The following is a 4,012-nucleotide window of genomic DNA, read 5'->3' as shown; positions in this document are numbered from 1 at the left end:
TGCGCATCCGGGGAATCGAACCCCGGTCAGTACCGTGGGAGGGTACTATGATACCACTACACCAGATGCGCTTGGTTGGGGCCTAGTATTCAGTAATTATATATAATAAAATATTCTATTAATAATTATTCCATTTTAGCCTCTTTTATTTTCTTCTCTTATCTTTTCACTAATTTTAAAAAATAAATCATTTTAAAATTTTTTCTCTTAAATTTTGGTTAATGATTTTTTTCATAATAATTATCATTTCTGTTCATAAAGTTCATTTTAAATGTTGATTAATTAAATTATTTCTTAATACTACTATAAATGGATATGTTAAGTTAAAGTTTTAATTGGATAAAAATAAAAGAAATAATACATGTATACTTTTAAAAAGTGTATCAAACTTGTGAAAATTCTAAAATACAACGACTAAGATCACAAAATCCGTAAAGAAAAATCTATTTCAAGATCTGAAAATTAGAACTAGACCATATCTTTAATATAAATTTTTTTAATATACAATAACCAATTGTTAGCTATGTTATTTTCTGTTTTAACTATAACTAAATAATATTTACCCTCTAGAAGTTAGTCTATAAGTAGAAAAAATATTTCAAATTTATCTTGTGAGTTAGTAAAATATTAACATAGATATTAAATTAAATATTTTCTTATAGTTTTCTTCTCATCATTAAAATGACTATTATTGTTTTTATGAAAAGAATGACCACATTACTTATAAAGAAATTCTCGCATTTTGTATACACATTTCATATTATTAAGTTATTCTTGAGTATATCTTAAAATAAGATATAATAATTTAAAAAGAAAAATAAAATAAAATATCAAAATACTAAAAATAATTATTATATCTATCGACACGACAAAAACATATTACATCTTTAAACACCTCGATATACTATTACAACAATAAAACACCAACTATTATTATATGCAATCATCATTATTAATTGTATTTTCTTATAAAAAATATAGACCCACGAAGGTTCCCTTTCCCTCTAATAAATTAAATGATAATTCAAAGAAATTTAGAGCACTAAATAAGTACTTTAAAGTTTATTATGAATGATAATCATAATTCGAAGAAATTTAGAATAATACATAAGCATTACTCTAAGTAACTTTTTAAAAATGAAATAATTGGTTAATTCTATGACTTTATATTAGATTGAGTATACGTGATATGATTTTAACCTACATAGATTTGTACGAAGAAAATTTATACAAGAAAAAGTATACGAGGTTAATATATCCATAAACTTAATTGCTTACTTCGTCTTTAAGTTAAGTGAGTTTTTTTAGTTTAGTATCCAGTTTTAAAAGTGTATACATTGGATTCTAAAGTTGTAAAAATTGTATTAATCTAATCCCTTCCATCAAATGGGTAGTAGCGAAGTTAAGTCTGAGCTGATGTGGCAAAAAAGTCTGCATTTTTTCTTCTCTCTCCTCAACTTTTTTTGCCATCCGTCACCTTCTTCTCTCTTTTCTATATCTTTATGAAATACCTATTTTCTCTCTCTCCTTTTTGGGAAATAAAATCACACGCATCCTCCACTTCCTCAAATTCTCTTATTTTCTTTCCAGTCTACTGTCAATCTCGTGAGCCACCCAGTAAAGCTTTTACAAATCTAAAACACAATTCCTTTCTTTCTTCTTCAACACAAACCCTCAACGCATCTAATCCTTTTCAACTCATTCCTGTAGTGTTTTTAACATTATGGTGCTACCACTAGTCCTCTCGGTTAGACAAAAAGAGGACTCAATCAACGCTACTCCATCTCCCCATTACTCTTCCCTTCCTTCTTTCTATTATTATTTCCCTGGTTTACATAATGACCATTCTCCCTTGTATTTCTATTTTATTCTTTCTTCACCCATTAAAACCTATCATTCTCATTTACTGATGTATGGCCTGGTTAGAGTCAACTTTTTGTTATGGAACTTCTTCCACCAATAAGCTCATTGTCTATCAATGCTACCATTTTGACCTAAACACCAAATTTAAATTGCTCAGATTGATGAATGACTTCGCCGGATTTGAATAAACAAACAATTTTACAACTGTGTTTTGTACTAAGATGATGTTGAAGTGTAATAGATAGATACATGCACTAGTGAAAAAACGCTGATTAACGTCACCAATTAGACGTCGGTCCGAGCATGCACGGACATAAAATGATGACTGGTGGCATATTGGTAAATAAATCAGAACCGTAGACGTTGCTTATCGCTATACCTGATGTCTCAAACAACACAGTCGTCGGGCAAACTGCACCTAGACGTCTAAAAGGGTTGCAGGAAAGCGACTGGACGTCGGTTGATATCACACAGACGTCTACTGGTTCTGCAGGAATGTGAATAGCCGCTATATAGACGTCAGTACCTAGGGTGGAGACGTAGCTGGGCTGACAGGTTGGTGCATGCAATTAATGTTCCGTCCCCTAGACGTCGGTGCCCTAAGATACCCGACGTCCACATCCTGACAGTTAGGTGAAAAATAATCATTTGTCCGCCATAGAGATGTCGCCTGTTGTTCTGGTGACGTCTACTATTGTATAGACGTCGCTTAGTCATGAAAATTGACGCCTAATATCCGCGCCGTTAATAATATTTAAATCAGAAAGACGTCATATTAGTGATATCCCCGACGTCTAGAAAATGTTAGACGTCGGTGGAGAATCATACCCGACGTCTCTAATTATTTATACTACAAACGCGAACCGGCGAGCAGTTACACCACTATTCATCGTCTTCTTCCTCGCGCTTTCTGTTGCGGCATAGCTTTCAGGTTCATTTTCTCGCGTTTGCACCGTTTAAATTCAGTTTTACTCCGATTAAGTTACTCTTTGCATTGATATCTTCCATTTCAACTGATTAAATTTCGTCTTCGTTGCGTTTTGATGCAGTTTGTGACGTGTTTTTGGGCGACGTTTTTGACCATTTTTGGCCTATATTTTTTTGCCTGCAGTCCTCCAATTCCCTCAATTGCTGTTTGAATCTGCTAAGAAGGTTAGCTTCAATGTTTAAAACTTTTATTGTATGTGTGTTATTGTCTTCTGTGTATGCATGTTATTGGCTTTTGCGTTTTCATGTTTTTGGCTTTTGCGTTTGCATGTTTTTGGCTTTTACGTATGCATCTGTTATCGACTTTTGAAATTACTGAGCGAAACTTAGTTCCCATTTGACATGTTATTATAAGTATGAAATTACATCGCGAAACTTAGTTCCCATTTGAAATTACTGTGTTATTATAATTGGCATGTTAGATTATAAGTATGAAATTACTGAGCGAAACTTAGTTCCCATTTGAAATTTAACACAAACGATTAATATAGTATGGATCGAAGGTGAATGAATGCACGTCGCATCTCTGAAGAATATGAGAAGGGTGTTTCGGTGTTCTTGCAATATGTTAAAGAAAATGCAAAGTCTGTGAACGGGACATATTTTTGTCCTTGTGTTCGTTGTGCTAATTAAATATGACAAGACTTGGGCAATTTGCATGATCATCTATTCATGTTCGGCATAACGAGGTCGTATACTGTTTGGACTTGGCATGGAGAAGTACTAGACCAGCCTATGACGTCACGAGGAGCAAATTATGTGGAAGAATGGATGACTGATCATTTAGAGGACATGATACGTGATGTTGGTGAAAATAACTTTAGAAGAGCTAATTTGTACGATTCTCTTATCAATGATTCTGAGCAACCGTTGTACCCAGGCTGCACGAACTTTACACGTTTGTCTGCAACTTTGAAGTTGTTTAGTTTAAAAGCAAGGAACGGATGGACCGATAAAAGTTTCACGGAGTTGTTGGAGTTGCTGCATGAGATGCTTCCAGAAAATAATACTCTTCCTATTCGTAACTACGAGGCCAAAAAAGTTTTATGTCCAATGGGTCTTGAATATCAGAAGATACATGCTTGCCCCAATGATTGTGTTTTGTACATCAAGGAGTTTGCTTCACTAAACTATTGTCCAACATGTGGTTTAAGCCGTTTTA

The 4,012-nt window shown here is 33.4% G+C and overlaps 1 non-coding gene across 1 annotated transcript; it reads right to left on the bottom strand.

Annotated features, from left to right (window-relative positions):
* TRNAG-CCC lies at positions 1 to 71 on the bottom strand. The gene has a single exon. It is a non-coding gene; the product is annotated as a tRNA-Gly (tRNA).
* Positions 72 to 4,012: the final 3,941 nt, after the last annotated feature.

The sequence above is a fragment of the Vigna radiata genome, chromosome 2, assembly GCF_000741045.1.
Source record: "Vigna radiata var. radiata cultivar VC1973A chromosome 2, Vradiata_ver6, whole genome shotgun sequence".
Lineage (NCBI taxonomy): Eukaryota > Viridiplantae > Streptophyta > Magnoliopsida > Fabales > Fabaceae > Vigna > Vigna radiata.
This window is presented reverse-complemented; position numbering and strand designations above follow the sequence as displayed.